The sequence below is a fragment of the Diachasma alloeum genome, unplaced genomic scaffold, assembly GCF_001412515.2.
Source record: "Diachasma alloeum isolate Michigan unplaced genomic scaffold, Dall2.0 Dall_scaffold_00206, whole genome shotgun sequence".
NCBI classification, from domain to species: domain Eukaryota; kingdom Metazoa; phylum Arthropoda; class Insecta; order Hymenoptera; family Braconidae; genus Diachasma; species Diachasma alloeum.
In genome coordinates this window covers 1,535,461-1,554,821 of record NW_021680371.1, presented here as the reverse complement: position 1 = coordinate 1,554,821, position 19,361 = coordinate 1,535,461, and the positions used below count along the sequence as shown (strand labels likewise).

The window sequence follows — 19,361 nt, the reverse complement described above, 5'->3', positions numbered from 1 at the left end:
AAAAAAAAATTTTATTTCGACTTTTGTCGCGCCTTCGGTGGTTTCATTGGCATCAGAATAATTAGAAAATACAGAATCAACTTTCACTCGGCGAAAAAATTCAATTTTGGCGAAAATCGACTTTCACCCACGGGAAAATGAAAAAAATTTTTTCCCCTTTTCTGTCACCTCCGAGGGTTTCATTGGCATCAGGGGGTCAATAAATACAGAATCAACGTTCACTATTTTTTATTTAAACACCACCTGCAAACGGGGAGATGATGGTGGCCAAAATATATTCTGCAACCCTGTCTCCTCGTTGGCTACAAATTTCAACCCTCCGCATACATGCCTTCCCCTTCACCCGCTCGTAAAATCACGCGTTCTCGGTAGCATCGAGGAGGACTTCTCAGGACCGAAAAGAACTGAGGATTCGAAAGGTCTCTGGAAAAGTACGTCGCAGAACTGATTAGGACTTACCAGGTCCATCTAGGTCTGGAGAGATCTTGAAAGACCTGTGTACGTCCAATCAGAACCAAATCCTCGACTCGGGTAGTATCTGCGATATTCAACTCTAAAAATGGACATTCCGTGAAATAATTTCTTATTTGATTCAAACAATTATTGTTGCCTTCATCAGGAACATACAAGGATAGAAACACTCAATAACTTATGAGAATACCCCGCTGGCTTGGCGCAGTGGGTAAGTTCATTGCCTCACATGCGAAAGGTTCCGAGTTCAAATCCCGACCGGGTAGAATGATGCGATCTAACCATTTAAAGTCTTGATCATCATCGCAGATCGCTCGCGCCGCAACCTAACCTGTACTCGAGTGCTGTCGAGCAACTACGTGGCCGATCCTATGAGCAGTATTACCAGCTCCGCTCGGCGTCAACAAAATTGTTAATAATTATTGACATGAGTGAAGTTTTGAGTTCGAATTGATCTCAAATTACGCGTGAAAGTACCACGAATCGAATAACCACAGTTTAATATGAGAATTCAGCGTTTGAAACTATCAAAAACCTTAATTAAAAGTCCACAAATTTTGCACTGTAAACACCTCAAAACTTCGTTACGTGTTTTTTCATATTTAAAGTGGTAGATAAAGTGAAATTTTTCCGACAATCACATCCTATCATCAAATTCTTCATGATCAGGAACAGAAAGAAATTTTCAAGTTGCTGGTTGTGGAGAAAATCGGGTGAGCGGTATTACCCGCTGAGCGGTACAGGCACACCCTCCCCTACTCTAACCGGGTCGAAGCGGTGTAAAATAACGATAAAAAAAAAAGATTTTCCCCTCTGAGCGCCCGAAATTCCATGGAATTTAATGGAAAATCCTTGGGAACTGTAAATTCAAGTTTAATTACTCCGGGAAAATTAATGAAAATGCAGATAAATCTCTCCTTGAATTCAAAATTCCTTTGAATTTTCAGGTAATTCCTTAAAAAAATCCTGGAATTCCACGAATTGTACAAGAATTTCGTGAAAATTCAAGGAAATTTGGTGCTGAATACTCATTCCCACTTGAAACTTCATGGAAATTGTAGAATTTCCGTGTTTCTGCCGCTAAAAAAGGTGACTTTACTCTAATTTTCAGAGAAGCTTGAAATTCCATTGACTTCTTCCCCTTAATTCGAATTCAGCCAAAATTATTCAACAGTGAACACCGGCTCCCTAGTAGAAACTGACCAAAATTTTGCGACATTGAGCCAAACTGCCTGTACACTGATAGAACGGATTAGTTATTGTTAATGAATGGATTTTGGTTGGAGGTACCGATTAGTTATTGTTAACGAATGTATATTTTGAGAAGCCTTGTTTGACTTGACTTTCGCCATTCAAGTGAACCATTCGTTAACTATTAGGGGATATTCATTTGGTCATATTCAACTCTACCATTCGTTAATGGTCAATGAATCTCGTTTGGAATAAATGAATAATTCTATCAGTGTACCTAAAACACTGCACGTCGCGCGCCAGCACCATCACGAGATCTACGCGACATTAAATTTCTCCTGGGGCTGACGCGCGTGCAGGCCACCCCTTGTGCTCCCAAGATGAAGAAGCCGAGGATGGCATAAACCAAGAAAATAAGAAACATAAGAACAAACGACACATGTTATTAGGAAGATTGCAGAGTCCATTTGTGGCGACACTCATGAACGGAGCCACCGTTACAATTGGGTCGTTGGATTGGGAAGGTGGGGTCGTTCTTCACATGCGTGGATATATGCCCGATACAACTGTATTTGTGGATAGTTGGAAAGGGAAGACCAGCAGGAGCAGAAAGAAATAAAAAAAAAGTAGAGAGAGAGAAAAAAAGAGAGGGTGACGAGTCTGCTGATGGTATATTAGGCACGGGACGTCGCGACGCCCTCGTCACAACCCCATTCGAACGCCTAGGAGTGTGTTGTCCCGTGTTTGATCAACAGGTGTACTCGTGAATACAAGAATAAGTGGAATTGAGGTGAGTGAATGCCATTTTTTTAATAACAATTCTGTGATTAAAAATGAAAAAGTGACACTCACATGACTCTCCGTTGATGTTCAATTCGTCATTAGTGAATTTCTTTCCCTTGAATTTCTTCCTTTCCCCGCGTCCTTTGAAAAAGAACTTGGAAAAGCGTCCAGCTGTCTGCGCGAAGCCGTTTAATTGCGTCTTAATTCGTGTCAATTGACTGCATTTCACGCTACACCAGCTTTCGCATCAACTGTTGAATAAAGACATACAAAACAATTTAGAGTTTTTTTATTATTGCTTCTTGGAACACCGGAAAACATCACTGACGTTGGTTTCTCAAATGATTCAACTTGTTTTGTTCTAATCTGTTGGGTACAATTTTTTAATTTTCAAATGTCGTCATCGTGACTCTGCAAACGGGTATTTTTCACAATGTCAGGGATGCTGTGCGGATTGTCATGACGTATTTGATATTCTTTATTGATAGATGACGAACTTTCATCGAACATTTGGGAATTCGTTTTTGAATAATTATTAGCATTATCCGAACTGAAGAAAATTCATTCCTCATTCAGTATTTTTATGTGTAATAATTTTGTCGAATTTCTTCTTCGTCCTTCACGGTATTCATTTAATACTGCATAGATCGATTATTGCCAGATTAATCACAAGTTTTTTAATGTTTTTTCGTCACGTTTCTACATTTCATTTACAAAATTCAATTTTGAATATCAATTTCAAAAAGTATAAGTCTCCGTTATATTCTGTAATTTCAACTGTCATAACTGATGATTTTGAAGGATCAGCCTACATCAAATGTAGCTGAAATGTGCACAGTGATATTATTTTTTAATCAAAACAAAAGTTTTCCCGCAATCTTCAAAGAGAAAACAAAAAGTTCTAGTTAAAAGAGTGAGGGAATTCTAGAAACCCGTGATTTTGTTGCTAATTTTGAGTAAAAATAACCTTAAAAAATTAACAGGAAACTTGTAATTCCTACACAGAGAAAAAATTTCCTATATAATATATTTTATTCCAAAAAGAAAATAATAATAATAATAATAATAATAATAATAATAATAACTTTTCCATGAGCCCCTGGGGTTATGTGGTGAACCCATCAATACATCACCTTTTATCATTAATCAATTAAAAACAGAATCTAGAAGAGTATAAAAAATAAAAAATAAAATAAAAAATAATACATAATCTGAAGACTAGTATGAATGTAAACTATATGTGATGATTTTTTGAATGCACTAAACCCCTTAATCTACTATTCTTTTTCAATCAAAAATGAATTAACGGATCTTCCAGTTATTTGGAACCACATTTTAATTCCGAATCTTGGGTAGCGATCAGGCATACCCAAATTTCTAATATTCAGTTATAAATAATTTTTTACATTTAAAATCGGTAACCAATTTCAGGAATAATTAGTGATGCCGCGAGACACTTTACGAGACAAAACTTTGGAGAGCTGATCTCGGTTTCAATGAACATGAAAATCTTTGCTTGAATTTCCAGAGAAACTTGAAATTCCATTGACTTTTTTCTCTTAAATCGAATGCAAAGTCCTTTTTCGGAAAATTCAGTCAAGTTTCTTCAACAGTATAGGAGTAATTCTAGTCAGTGTCAAGTACCCCAAAAAATGACAAATCTATCCCTAACAACTGATTTTTTTCCTCCTGTCGCAGTTATGATTCTGACTCTACTACTCAAATAATTCAGCCCCAATCAATTGCACGCAATTTTTAATTTTTCAAAAGTCGTCATCATTACTCGGCAGAATGTATTTCAAGCCCGCAGTTTCGTAAAATAGAATATTCGAGGAATGAACATTTCGTCAAACTCTATCGTTTTCTAAGAAAGACTCGTCGGTTCTCCGACTTTGATCAAACGTACTTGAACTCATTAAAATCAGTGAATGTTTTTTCGTCTCTGACGTCTATTATGTTTATTTCCGTGTCTTCCGACATCTATTATCTCAGCGTCTCCCTCTCATATCGTTTCAATTACACCATTCAAGCCCGTTATTAATCAAAACGTCATCGATCGGGTACACAGCGAGAGGAAAAAAAAATCGGCAGAGTGAAGAAAATGAAGAGGAGGCAGTTGAGAAGAGAACAATTGGGCCGGCGGTCGCAGAATGTCTCATCATTGACGCGTTTCACTTGTGGAACATTCATTACTGTCGAATAGGGGAAAGAAACTCAAGCGATAAATTATTTAAGTTCAATCAGCGAAACATCGAGTAAACTGAGGTTGATAAACAACTGGTGCCGCTTAGTTATCATTTCGCTGGTATTATGCTTTCACAACTGGAAAAATAATCTTGAATCAGATATACGAAAAAGGAATTGAATTGCATCCAGATTAAACTGGTATGAATTCATTTAGCAGGTCGGAACTAACAATTTTCAATCGTCAATCTTCATTGAGAAAAACGTCATTATTAATTCGTCCTAAAAGGTCACGTACAGGTAATGTGAATGTTAATTTTCTCAAAAAGGACATCAATGATTGTCACGTGCAGGTGCCACGTGGAACTGCAAATAAACCTGGCCACAAATCAGTGCGCACTCGTGACCCAGGAGTTTCGCCTTTTCCATACGTTTACAAATGAAGCTTTGTAATCGGTTGGCTTTTTGATTCTCTAATTTTGCTTGGAAGTGATTTGGAATGTCATGAAACGTCGAGATATGATGGTTTTAGAGAATGTCTGTGTGTGCGTCCGTATGTACGTGCAAAACTCTGGGAATTTTTTTATAAATTTTCTCAAAAGAGGACTAAAGTGATACTCGGAGAGAAATGCTCAGTAAAAATTACGGAACAATTCACGTAATCCGCAATGGGGAACCGTTTTCCGGCACTTTTTACAGGAATGGAAGAGAAGAAATCTGAAACGTTCAGAGAATTTTCAAGTTCATCACTGAACAAAGTACGAAATTGTCACGTAATTTTTCCCGAAGAAGTAAAATCTTACAGAAACTTCCCAACTTACACTCAGAAAAAAAATTACTTCTGCCAAGTAAATTTACTTGCCACATGTAAATGTATACAAATATTTGCATTTGAAATGTGTGGATTTTCTTGTAGTTAGCAAATTTACTTGGCAAAAGTAATTTTTTTTCTCAGTGTATTATGCCTCTATAATCAAAAATTCTTGAACGTTCAACAATTTTTATGAAACTGCTGAGTGATTTCTACGTTCCGTTCCGTAAAATTTCTCAATCGGTCGGGAAAATTACGGAATGACTTGTTATCCCCACAGCGGTGAGTCATCAGACGGGTGGTTAATTTTTACGGAACAAATCGTAGAATTTACGTGGTGATTCGTACAATTTCAGTTCCGACTCACACTTTTTATTGAATTTTACTTCGCTCGCGGATTACGTTTCGAAACGTAATGTTTACATTTGGTTTCTGGCAATTTTTATTGAATTTTTCTCTCCGCGTATTCATATTATTTCCTAATTATCCAAAAGACAAGCCAGAAGAATAAAAAAAAACTTGAAATACGCGGGGAAAAATATAAAAGTTATAAAAAAAAAATATTTCGAACAGAAAAATGGTGGAAATAGATTGAAAATTTGTAATTGAAATATCATTTTTTGTTCAACGATTGATTTTTTGCGAGAGAATAATATATCCCCCTTCGTCGCACCTCCTGCATGGTCACCCCGCCATAAATTCCTTGAAAACTGTCTGAAAACGCATTTCACCGGACGTTTAGCATACATCTGAGGAATTTCTTCACCCTTCTGTCTACACTGGTAAAAAGTTAACTGATTTTTCCAGAAAATGACACTGAATTCAATTCAATGGAAAAAAGTCTATAAAACTTCAAGTTTCCCTGATAATTCCTGATTTTTCAGTGGAAGAACCATGAAGATTCCGAAATTTCCATGAATTTTCAATGTAAACATGATAATTCAATAAGAAATTACTGTGAAATTTCAAAAAATTGAAAATTCAGGGACATTTTTGTTTGAATTTTCCCAATTTCCATTAATTTTCATGGAATAATTTAACGGAAATTTAAAATTTCCATGAGTTTTCCACGAAAATCACGAATTTTCAATGGTAAAATTCCCTGAAATTTCAATGAAACCGTCACTTGTTTCATATTTCAAGACTAAAGACTAAAGCCTGGAAACTTCAGTGAAAATTTTTTAACAGTGTATGTGATTAAAGAAATCCTATTTACTAAAGATGAAAGAAACGTGAAGTTGTTTTATATCGAAATATCTCGAAACTGCCTGGCCACTAATCCTTAATTCTGATTGGTCAATATGTGACACGAAGTTATTCACAAAAAAAAATACGCGGCATTTTCAAATTATTCAGTGGTAAATTTTTTTATTCACGTCATATATATATAATATATATATTTGACATGTATATATATCATCGGTGAAATTAATAAATTCTGTCCTTTTATGGAGATCGATTATTTAAAAAAATTGAAAATAATTAATTGAAAATGAAAAATTCTTCATAGATTCCTTTACTCTACTTCGCTATTCACTTCAATCATTAGTCGAATTCTCTTTGATTCATTATCAATATTTATAAGGTATTCATGAGAAAATGAAATTCAATGAATTCCATTTCTTCATTTCAACAAAAATGAACAGATCAGCGCGCGCGATATCGCGCGCATAGATCTTGTAATTAAAATTCACGAATAATACTCAACAGATTTTTCTCCGTGCAGTTTAATTTTTCTCTATTTTTTGAAAGTTGGCAACTTTGTATAAAGTCATCAATGTTGTTACTGGTAACATGAACGCTATCAATGAATAGATTAAGATTGGTACAGCGATTTGATATTCGACGGTGTTGAAGCATATGCGGCTGTAATGCAGGTATTACAAAGAGCAAGAGCAATCGCGAGAATTCGTTACGGAACTCTGAAGGCAAGCTACTTTCCGTCCTCAGGGTGGTTGCTGCGTTATTTATAGCCCACCTTCTCCGTTCGGTTTTCATACCACGGTGAAACACTAAAGGATATCCGTCCGCGGTGAATCTCCTTATGCTCATGGGCACAATCACCAATTATCGGTAAATGTCGTCTGGCGTTCAATTTTCGATTGACCGGCATTTTTTGAATTTCATTCTCTTTAAATGATGATAGATTATGAAATTCGAAACTCCAATCACCTACACCGTTAGGAAAAAATTGAAATTTCATGGACAATTTAGTAACAATTGTTGGGATTGTGATATCAAATTCAATTCAGGGAAGAAAAATAATGCAATTTACAAAAGATGAATATTAAGTACTAAATTTCGTTAAATTTCCAATTAACCGAAGCATCAAAAAGATATGACATTAACATTAAGATTATATAGCATTAATCTTAATGATAAGATTAATAAGATTAATAATGTTTATAAGATTATATAAAATTAAGGATATATATGGCCATTGTCAACAATCCTCGCACCGTCCAACTGATTCACTCCCCCACCGAATCCCCTCCCTCATCTCTCCACAGCACTGTCAATCGTCTTGCAATATCTGTCACTCCATCCCACGATATCATATTTTCTCATTACCGGATTGTCCGCAATGTCACAGTTCAAATTCCGCCGAGTATTTCGCAACAATTTTTAATCAACCCCCCTAAAAATACCCGATTTTTTTCAAAACGATTATTCTTCAATTTAAATTTGAGTTTCCTCAAAAATTGCGTCACATATTTCTCTTTCTCTCCCACTTAAAACCTTGGACTCAAAAAAATATATGATTGGGCTTGTAACGATAAATTGGACGGTGCCACAAAAGCATTGCTGGCAGACACATTGTACAGTTCGGTATCACTGATGCACTGTTGAACGGGTAACTAACACAATCACACTTGCTTTTTTTTTAAGCAGCCAGCAGAGGGTCCCTTAACCGTGTTAAGTGCCTCTTATCGCACTACAAAGTATAGACACCCGAGACAATTTTAAATATTTTTATCAACCTTCGAGACCCATTCTCCCAACTTGTCCCTCTGATCTGATCAAAATACCGCAACGAAAATGCTGAAAAAATTTGTTTACGAAAAATACGGATTCTTGGGAGAAAAACAATTGCGGAGGCTCATGGCTAAGGGTCAATACTTTCAAAGCCAATACCGTATGTAGAAATCCCTTCGTACAAAACAGTGGGTGTCGCTCGTCTCTCTACACCACTCGCAATTTATAATGGATCTGTCTCTCTTGAATAGCCGATCTGTAGAGTACAGAGGCGCGCGCGTTTTACGGCGTTTTGTCTGCCGCAACTCTCAAGCCCCGACAGTCTGCATTGTGCGACGCTACATCTGTAACCTCCCGTGTCACACGCTCTAATCCCTCATTTTTTATGGAATTCCGTTGCTTCATCACAAGGAAAATTCGGGGAGAGATCATTACTGTCAGCAAATTTAATCGGTTATTCGTTGTCATCAAATGAAAGAGGTCCAGAGTGAATAGATCGGCACAACGACCTTCTCACCAGTTTCGCAAACGCTCTTCGACGCCAAAAATTCTCGTCGAAATTGCCGCACATTCTGACGAGCAAAGGTAGAAAGATGAAACAGCAATCGAAGATTTAGAGCCTAAAAGTAAAGGAGTCAAACAGCCGAACATTCTGCGTCGTAATTCTGATGGAAAATAGCCTCGATGCTGCAGCCAAACTTGCAATAGTATTTGTCATTAAATAAATATTTGAATAAGTGAGTGTGCGGATGATTGGGTTGAAAGCACTAACGGAAATCACGGCGTGAGAAAATCGTACTGACGGCGCTAACTGATGCACAACGCCGACTGGCACGGATACGGACATTAAAGTCATCAGTGGAGAGGCTCATAGAGGTCCAGCCACGGATAGATTCTTTGGGGGTCGTTGGTACGAGAGTGTGTGTACGCACGGAGCTAAATAAAATTCCCATTATTTTCGATTTGTTCCTCAACGATTGCCGAATCACAGCGGTTGAAAGACCAACGACTATTGTCGGAGGTGAATCTGAACGACTGGTGGATAAAAATTAGTGCGACAACTCGTGTGTGCGAAATCCCGCTTGGGTGTCGGGTGACTTAGGCGGGAGCAAAAGTGCCGGAAGTCGTAATTAATCCGGTCGCAAGGTACGATGTACGAGGACGATTGATCGGGTGAATTTATCGGGTCCAATCGGCGATCCTCGGCTGCGATATGGAGCGGATCGCGATGTGTCGAGGTAAATTGACGATTTACTACGTGGGTCTCGAGAGTGAAATCGGTTAAACGTTAGGAAAAGTTTTGGGACTCGTTTTCATGCGGTTTTTACACCATTCGGTTATTGTGGTTAACTATTCTTGTATTGAGGAGAGCATCGGTTGTTGGTTGGAGCAGGAGGGAAAAGGAGGAACTGGAGATTTGAGAAAATCGCACGCTCGAGAAGGTGAAACGGAAGTGCTCGAGGATACTTCCGGAGTGACTTTTGATACCCCCGGTCTATCATGTTGTCGGCCCTTCAACGGTATTTACACCACGTTGTGCCCGTTTCCCAGCGGAACTACGTCATCGGCGCGCGTAAGGTGAGCAATTTCCATGTTGTATGCAGTTGAGAGAAAAAGCGACATGATATGGGTGAAATCATTTCTCGAGTGGAGAACATCCCATGCATGTTCGATCAATTCATGGTAGGTTTGAGTCGGGAAATTGGTGTGCTTCGGGCAAACGGAGGTCATACTGAATGAAAACAACACGGAGAGAAATATTCAATAAAAATTACGTATCTTTTCCGTAATTCCGGAGCGAAATGTGGTTGCAGGAAATTTTACGGAACTGTCACGGAATTTTTCCAGAGCGTTCGGTAATTTTTATCTGAATCTCCTGTGAAAAATTACCATAACGTCACTTAAACTTTCTGAGTCGATTCCGTAACCGGTGAGCGGGTTGTGAGTTCCGTAATTTTTACTGAATATTTCTCTCCGTGAAGCAGGGGTTGGAGCCGATAAAAAAATTTTGAAATCGGTGCAGTAATTCTTGAGATAATGAGGAAAAATTTTGAATTTTGACCAAGTTATTATATCTCAGGAACGGTGTCCGCCCGAAATTCCTTGAGAAAAAAATTATTGGAAAAAATATTTTTTAGGGATAGTCCTGTGAAATATTTACTTTTGAATAAATGACTCATGAATTATTATTGCAGAATAGAATATAACAAATAATAAATAATAAATTTTAACAGGGAGGTAAATTATGGAATTTGTTTTTCTGGAAAAAATTTCAATTGATTGATTTCAATTTCAATCTGATTTCAGAAAATCATCACAATTCAATTTGGAAAACAGTTGACTGATGTTGTTGTTTTGTTGACACTGAATTATATTTTCTAAAAATTAATCACCAAGAAAAATCCAAGTCGGATACATACATACAGACATGACCCCAAAAACATCATTTCTTCCCGTTTTATAACATTCTAGCCCATTTGCAATCAAAATTAGAAAATTAAAAAATCGGTCAAAACCAAGGATTGTATTCGGAAGCAATAATATTTTATATTTTATGAGTGATTAAAACGAGCCCTATTGACCCAAACAATCGTACCTCTAGATAATTTTCTGGGCCTAGAAAACCCCAGCCTTTTGTTACTTGTTTAAAACAAATGGAAATGATCTTTACCCTGATGGTTACCCTCATCAAGTATCAATTGCGTTTTAATTTTTGAATGAAAAAAAACATGAATTCAAGAATGAGAATCATTTCAATTTGAGAGCCCAGATGTTCTTGAATGAAGAACCCCAAGGTTATCATTTTAAAAGTCTAAATATTAGACTTTTAGAAGTCAACAACCAACGTTTCCTCAAAACTCTTCTTATTTTCAATCTGAACCGAACTTACTGGAATTCGAATTAAAAGTAACACATGTTTACCTCTAGTTCGGATAAAATTGAGATTGTTTGAAGGTCACCCGTGAGTTTATTTACGAAGTTTTTAGTGAAACTTTGAAATTCCTTTGTTTTTTCACCATCACAGGTTTATGCACATGTATGAACTTATGGAAATCGTGAAAACGTTCATAAACGTTTCGACGTTCTCTATGGAAATTGCCAACAGTATAAGCTTGTTAGCTGTTCTACGCAGTGCAACAATAACAAAAGAATATTTGTTCAGCCGAATTTGAAAAATACAGTTTCTTCGTCTTGTGAGACGTCATGCAGTGACGTCACATAATGCCCTTCCGCAGATCGTGGTTCCCGGCCGCAATACGTTCTAATACGATTTTCATTCGAACGAATATGAGATCCTTCATGAGAACAGAAACGGTCGAACGATGACCAATTTTTTAACATTGCAATTTTCGGAAATGACGGTCAGAGATAGACAAAAATCGTAATACAGAAAATTAAAATTATTTTATCACATAAAACCTGTCTTGCACAATTTTTTAAATTTTAGGAAAATTTTTGTTATATTATTTATCAATCAACATTTTCAATTTTTCAAATATTTTATAAATCAACATTGCAAGAATGATGATTATTTAATTAATCGAAAAATCAAATTCAGATATTTAAAATTAATTGTTTAATTATAATTGAGAATTAAAACTCATTTTCAAATTGAAATAAAAAAGTAAGGAACTGTGATTAATCTATGGTAAACTTCTTCTAAGGTGCTTCGTGTGAAAAGTCTGAATAATGAAAAAAAATAGAAAATTCATGGGAGAAATGTCTGAGTATGCTGCACCATTGAGAATTTTTGCACATTTTTTTCAGATCTGTCTCAAGAAAAAAAATAATGAACAATTGAGGAAAAATTAGTGGATGATAAATCAAATTTATCTTGAAAACACGCATAAGTTCCAGATTTTTTTTCAGATTTCATAAGAAAGTTATTTGAACAAATTATTCGGAAAATTATGAGTTTCGGGGCAATTACGCCCTCAAGCGCAGGCGCGTCGAATGCCAGTGAGCATCATGGGAAAGGTATGGCTTGGACCATGGAACTGAGAGAGAGAAAATACTCGACAGGTTTACCAACTCGAGACGCATTTTAATATTATTTCAATAATTAGAATAACATCCAATAACAATTATTTGACACCCGTAGGTGATGAGAAACAAATCAATCAATCTGATAAATAAAATCAATATTTAAAAAATGTTCAAATGCGTACTTAAATAGTTGCTTGAAAATTTGAAAATTTCGTGCTCAGCGATTGGATCAGGGCTCGAGAACAATAAGACTCCTCTTCCGTTTCACCCCCCCCCCCNTTTCACGCCCGCCCCCCCGTCATCTACTCACGAAACATCTTAAAATTAATTAGTAACAATTTTTGCCGATCTTTGATCACCGTGAACGCGCTACCTAAGATAATAATTTTCGACTCCAGATTGTATTAATTTATGTTCCACATTATCTTCACCTTGTTCTGGAACTACAAATATTTAACATGGTATTTACTGCATCCCCACCATTCATTCTTCTACATCCCAGCAAATTGCCGGTGTCCTGTCAAATTTTAGATAGCACTGGCAAAAATTGTTTTCTGGGATGGACTGAATATCTTATGAGATAATTAGTGTAAAAATTGCTCTGAAGTGTATCAGTTTTAGAGTCACATAAATTGTTTTTCCTGATATATTCTCCTGGCCTTATCCATCAGAAAAACGTTCATGGGGAGGATTTTCTCGTTCCCGGAAATCTATTACTTGCCACTCTATTTTTAATTTGGAATATCAGCCACAATCAGAAAATAGAAGAAGAATGAAATCATTTTCATGAACGTTATCAGGAAATCCACAGATATTTGTATTTTTAGCCTTAATTTTCACTCATATCTACACAAAACAGAATATTCTCGAATCAAGAATTAAGAGATTCTTAATTCATGAGAGAATACTCGTGAATCAAGAATATCAATGTATAAATTCTGTTTTCCAAAAGAGGAATTAGAATAGAATTTATTTCATTGGAGCTACAATTACTGTTTTACACCTACAAAAAAAAGAGGATTATCAAATATTTGATTCATGACCAATCAGAAATTTAAACTATTAATATTATATTATTTTTAAATTTTGATAAGTGCATTTAAACATTTATCAATGTGAGTCGTAAATCATTTTAATATTGAAAAAGTGTAATATTGATAGTCATCCCTGGATATAACGCAAATTACATGAATTTATGAGAAGGACATCATTTCTAGTCTCGAGAAAGCTTACAAATTCTCTCGGGACAAGAGAATCTCATCCTGTTTGAACATTTTTTTCTCTTAGTCTGAGAACTAAATTATTCATCAGGAGATTTCACGATTTTTAAAATTGATAAGAAAAATTTTTTTTGTATAGTAAAATCTTCTTTGAAGTAAATCTTCGTTGTTAAAGGTAGTTTTTTCTCTCAGTGTGTATCAACCTTTCTCATAATTACTATAATGATGGAGAATAATTCTTCGTATTATTCTTCAAGAAAATATTTTACAATATCATATTCAGATTTTTCCTTCCTCAAGCTATAATTTAACCCAAACAAATAAAATAGTTGAGTTACGTTGAATTCCCGATCTGATCACTCATTATTTCCAACTGAGGAATTCTTATTTCGATTGCACAACGAATAATTTAATTATCAATCCAGTAGCGAATTGGTCAAACGGTTTAAGTCAATTTAGTCTTTAGTTGAGTTTTCCAGAAATATTTCCGAATTTAAGGGAGATAGCGAAATTTTCATAATAACCTTTTTTGTAGAGCGAATTGAATGCTACTAAAAAGGTTGTGAGAAAAATTTTGCTATCTTCCTTAGATTTCGAGATATTCATTGAAAACTGGCCAGTAACCAAAATCGATTTAAGCCGTTTGACCACTTCGCTACTAAATTCAAGGGTATAAAAAATTGACCTCAAGTGTTGCGCTCTTTCAACAAGATTTTGTGTAATCAACGTCCTGATGAAAAAAATTCTCGATATAACGGAAAGTACTCATGTACTTAGCGTTACGATTTTTTTTGGAAAAAACATCGTTTCCAGTCTTGAGAAAGCTTAAAAACTCTCTTAGTCTGAGAATAAAATTATTTATCAGGAGATTTTAGGATTTTTAAAATTGACAAGAAAATATTTTCTTGTATCAAGTAAATCTTCTTTGTTAAAAGTAGTTTTTTCTCTCAGTGTGTACCAACCTTTCTCATAATTATTTTCTCACGAGAATAATTCTTCATATTATTCACCCGAGAAAATATTTTATATCATATTCAGATTTTTTGTTCCTCAAGCTATAATTTAACCCAAACAAATGAAATAGTTCAGGTACGTTGAATTGTTAATCCATATATAGCTGCGTATCGTTGCGGAAAGTTCGATATCTATCGACATTCGCTTGAGAAAACGGGTCCACCGTTAGATCGTACGATAGGAAGTAGGACCACTGTTACATAGAAAAGTGGCAGTTCACCAGTCTTCTCCCCATATTTATCCATCTCATTGCCAACGCACAGCCAACCGTCGATGGGGACTGGAAAATTATGAAAAATATCGCCATCGACTGACTAAAAAATCCCATCAAATCGCATTACCCAGCCAATGCCACAAATCCTTGCATAGCGGTAAATACATTCACTTCCCATTATTCTCCATTCTCAATATTTTCGACTCATTAAAACCAATTCCATTATTACTATTCCCTCTTCATAAATACCTTGGGTTCTTTCAGATAATTACACTTTATTGATTCTGATGATTCCGTTAATTCTCGACACGAGTCACTGAATCTTTTTTTTCCACGTTGAGTCACGGTATCATTTCATCTCCTTTTTCGCAAAGGAACTCCTGGAAAATCATCTAATCGTACTGTTCCACTAGTCATCAATTGAAAACGGAAAAAATCTGTGGAATAATTCACGAGGGATTTTTTTAGTTAATGAACTTGATGAGATCGAAGGTTGTGAGTGATGTCATTGGAAAAACAGTGGAGTCATGCGAGATTGGATAAGGACGAGTCATTTTGCCCTAAGTGCTTCTACACGGAGGGAAAATTCAATGGAAATTACCCCAATAGTTTTGAGAATGGACATGAAAAACATTTAAAGTGCTCTACCCTTACGGTGAATTCAAAGATTATTGAAAACTGCAGAAAAATTGCAGACAACTCGATTAGATTCGGAATTCTAATTTGTTTCTCAATTTAATTATCGTTTTGGTCTTTCAAAGAAGAAATGTTTAAAAATCAGGATTTAACCCAGTGTCTTATGTGAAAATCAACATTTCCATTGTAATCAAAGATTAAAATCTGATTTTTTTTTCATTAGATGTGAAAAAATCAAGAATTATTTGACACCTCATAAAAAATAATCCACCGTTTTAGAAACAAGTTTTATTATTTAGTTATAAGAGGAAAATGTTTGAAAAAATATCAATATTTTGCGAAATTTAATTTAGATAATACTGACTGGGTATGAATTTTTTCAAATTTTTTCCATGGAATTTAGTTGAATAATTTAAAAACTGAAAATATCCAAAAGTACAGCGTAGCCCGGCCGAAGGGTAGAACTACTTTAAGGCCCGGGTGGATTATCTTTCGAACGCACGGAGAGAAATGTTCAGTAAAATTTACGGAACTCACAGTTCGCTCACCAATTACGGAATCGACTCAGAAAATTTAAGTGACGGTATCGTAATTTTTACCAGGAGATTCAGATAAAAATTACGGAACGCTCTGGAAAGATTCCCTGACAGTTCTGTAAAATTTCCTACAACCACATTTCGCTCCGGAATTATGGAAAAGATACGTAATTTTTAATGTTAATTATTTTATTTATTTTGATAATGTGAGATGATCTCTAATTGCTATTCTGTTTTTATAGCCCTCGAGTCTCCAAAAATGTGACTGTACAATCAAAAAAACGTTGAAAAAAAGCTGAAAATTTTCAAAGAGCGCTTTTCAATAAATTGGGAAATAAACCCAATAGGAAAGAAATTGCAAATTAATAATTTGACGTGTCTAGTGGCTGTTAGGTCGTCATTTGTCATAGCAGTCAATGGCCGTCAGATCGTTAGTTACCATGATAAATGATCCATTCACTATTTCCTCTCTATCGGACTTATTTCTTAACGTTTATTAAGAAAATTCGTTGTGAAAATTTCGCAATGAACTGAAGACCTAAAATTTGGATCATATGTTGTTGAGCACATGTGAAAACGATTCCCAAAATTTCAAGTATTTTTTCCACGCGAATTTTTGAGATATGCATCGACAAAAACTTAAAAAAGACAAACATTGAATGTTTGACGATGGATATCTCAAAAATTCGCGTGGAATAAATACTTGAAATTTTGGGAGACGTTTTTACATGTCCTCAACAACATATGATCCAAATTTTATGTCTTCAGTTCATTGAGAAATTTTCACCGAGTATAACTCACTGAGGAAGTACCTTGAAAAAGCTCTAGGAAAATGGTCAGTTTTGTTTCTATGTTTTTTGATTGTATAATTATAATTTTTAGGGACTCCTACGAAGTGTAAAATCCAATGCAAATTGTGATATATTAGAATGTGATATAAGTGGAATTTAATTTTCGCAGTTCTGCAGACACTGTTTAAAAAATGATTTATTTTACTAGGCCCGATAAGCCGCGATTATCACGCTGAGAGAAAAAATTAGATCGGTCGAAAAATTATATGTTGCCCCCTGTTAAAAATTTTCCTCTGAATTTTCCGTGCCAAATTCCGGAAATTTTTATCGTGTTCAAGTTCCACTAAAATTTCAGGAAATCTTGTCATTAAAAAATCAAAGATTCCATTGATTTTCTGTTGAAATTATCTGAAAATCAATAAAGTACTTGATTTTTCAGTGTAATTATTCTGTGAAAATTCAGAAAAAACAGGAGAATTCCGGGAAAAATTGAAAATTCATGTCATTTTGTTTCTGAATATTCATGTTCCAGTGAAAATTCAATCAAGTTGTGACAATTCTATCTCACTCCCCCTGAAAACTTATGAATTTCCGTGAATTCTACTTAAAACTTGAAATTTCATGATCATTTTTTCCCTAAATCCGATTTAATATCACTCTCATGAGATTTACTATAATACCTTCCATGAAATTTCAAAAAATTTCCAACAATGTAGATTATATTTTTTTTGAGACTCACGACAAAAATTCAATTTGTAGAAACGATATTAAATTTCCTTCTATCAAATTGGTTAATTTCCCGCAAGTAAACCTATTCCACTCCATCAAATATTCTCACGTGGAGCATATAGTTTTTCGACAGAACTCATTTTTTTCAGTTATATTTACAGCTATATTTTTTCCTGTAGTTCGAATTCGTCTGGGAATATTTTTGATAATCACTACAAAAATTCAATTTTCGTGAAAGATATTAAATTTCCTTCTATCGAGATCGTTAATTTCCCTCAAGTAAACTCGTTCCATTCCATAAAATATTCTTACTTGGAACATATAGTTTTTCGACAGAGCAAATGTTTTTTTCTCGGTGTAGAAATTTTCAGTAATTAAGAAAAATCGCTCGTTAGGTTATTGTGTTACAAAAGCATCGATATGGAGTACTACATAATTTTTATGTAGCACTTCATGAAAATTGCTCGGAGAACGCATTACAGAAGCGCCATCGTGTATCATAATTACGCGTCAAAACGTTGTTTTTACGTAATTCTAACGGTTCTCTCCTGAAAGTTTTTTCTCCTTTCAAAATTCAGACAAAAAATTTTACAATTCATCACAATGTGATTTTTCACATCCCGGAAACTATTGCATCATCTCATTTACTTTCCACAAAGAAACTCCTAGAAAATTATCCATTAGAATTTTTCTGCTCGTCATCAATTACAAGGCAGAAAAAATTACAGAACAATTCGAGAATTTTTCTTGTGCGAGTTGGTGAGATCAAAGGCTTCAGTTGATGTCATTGTGACACTCAACATTGAATAAAATCTACCCATTTTATCCGAAACCCCGTTTTAAAATAAAAGTCCGGCAAGCCTTGGAATTTTCTCTATGAGGTATATCTCGGAATCTATTGCATCATTCAGTCTGATTTTCACAAAGAAACTCCGGGAAAATTAGCGAAGAGAATTTTTTTCTGCTCGTCATCATTCATGAACGGGGAAAAATTTATGAAACAATTCGAGAATAATTTTTCTTGTTTAAATTGATGAGATCAAGGATTTGCGGTTATGTCATCAAGAAAACAAGCAATAGTGTACAAGATTGAAAAACTACCCATTTTACCCCGGAAAACATTAAAAATGGAAATATTTCCCGGCTTTTTTTTACGGCCGTTTGAGTCGATTTTGAAGACGATTTGATCATCTATTCGTCTTTTCTTTTCGTCATAAATTCAGAATATGAAGAGTTTATTGAAAAATTCAACAAGGATTTTTCTTTTTGTGAAAATTGGACACTTTCTAATTTCTCTTATGCACGGTATCGGGATCTAATGGAAAAAAACACCTAGGGTGTGATTTGTACTTCCCTTTTTACCATGGGTTAGCCCATCAATTAAGAACAGAAAAAATTTATGGAAATAATTATCAGCAGTAATTTGTCTTTTTGGAGAAGTTGATTAAATTGAAGGCTGCAACTACCGTCATTGGATAGACAGTGAAATTTCACCTCGCTCGCACAAAAATTACGAGATCCGATCAATTAGCCCCTCATGTATAGATATTCCAAATTTTTATTTTTTTCCTCATTGAAGTAGTTTTGAAGAAAATTGCGAGCTAATAAAAAACATTTGCTAGTTACTACTTTTTTTAAAATGAATTTTTGAAAAATCACCCCTAAAAAAACGCGTTATCCCCCCTATTTCATTATTTCCAAAAATTTTTATCACCAATCGATAGCAAATTGTTTGAACATTTTTGCGAGTTAAGAAAAAATCGTCAATGCAATCCTATTATTGTGTAAATTAACAATTCCAATTTCAACTGAAAACCA

General features: G+C 35.1%; 2 protein-coding genes across 4 annotated transcripts in view; one reads left to right on the top strand and one right to left on the bottom strand.

Moving 5' to 3' along the window:
- Nucleotides 1-19,361, bottom strand: part of LOC107036189 (peroxisomal leader peptide-processing protease) — a 96,110-nt gene that overhangs the window by 39,296 nt on the left and 37,453 nt on the right. For 2 of the 3 annotated variants that reach the window (XM_015253961.1, XM_015253960.1), the window contains exon 2: nt 2,515-2,696. The exons of the other annotated variant lie outside the window; for it this stretch is intronic. The gene's annotated coding sequence lies outside the window, so the exon portion shown is untranslated. The remainder of the gene's footprint in view (nt 1-2,514; nt 2,697-19,361) is intronic. 3 annotated transcript variants of the gene reach the window in all.
- LOC107036190 (ion transport peptide-like) overlaps nt 2,371-19,361 on the top strand; it is a 47,943-nt gene continuing 30,952 nt past the window's right edge. The window contains exon 1 of the mRNA XM_015253966.1: nt 2,371-2,452. The gene's annotated coding sequence lies outside the window, so the exon portion shown is untranslated. The remainder of the gene's footprint in view (nt 2,453-19,361) is intronic.